Raw genomic sequence first — 655 nt, forward strand, 5'->3', positions numbered from 1 at the left:
CCTATAAATACCATTGTAACTCATGTAATAGACATCGAAACTTACCAGCACTAAATTTACTTTAATTTTCAGCATAAAAATTATGTATTGGAATTTTTATGCACCTTACTTTCTTTAAGTTTTCTGCACTTTTCGAGTTAAATTTTCCCTTCTATTTTTATATTTTGAACAGTTGTACTTGGAACAAAGTCTCCCTTCAGAGCATTTCATTTATCAAGATTCAATTTTATTTAATTCCATTTTCTTTTCTTTATTGTTTTTAATTATGTATTCATCAAAAACATGTTTATGTTTGTTCCATATGTCTGAATAGTCGTATTTGAGTCTAAAATGCAAGGACCATCATATTGATGGAATGCATACAAATGGCATAGTCATTTAGTAGTAGCGAGAATAAAATAATTGTTTTGAAAATTCAGTTTTAAAATTTAAAGTTTTACTATGAAAGTAGACAAATCGAAATACCGGTTATGTGTCGAAAGAGCGAAAATGATATTGAACTTAGAAAATTCAGATTTTAAATTATCAAAACGCAAATTCATTTTTAACTAATCTAAAGATTGTTGTATTTTAAACAAGGATTTTAAACTTGTAGTTTCGCGCTACGAAAGTAGGCAATTACGAGTTTAAAGGGCAGTAATGTGCCGACGAAAGC

Source organism: Vicia villosa, unplaced genomic scaffold, assembly GCF_029867415.1.
Source record: "Vicia villosa cultivar HV-30 ecotype Madison, WI unplaced genomic scaffold, Vvil1.0 ctg.003417F_1_1, whole genome shotgun sequence".
Classification (NCBI taxonomy): Eukaryota; Viridiplantae; Streptophyta; class Magnoliopsida; order Fabales; family Fabaceae; genus Vicia; species Vicia villosa.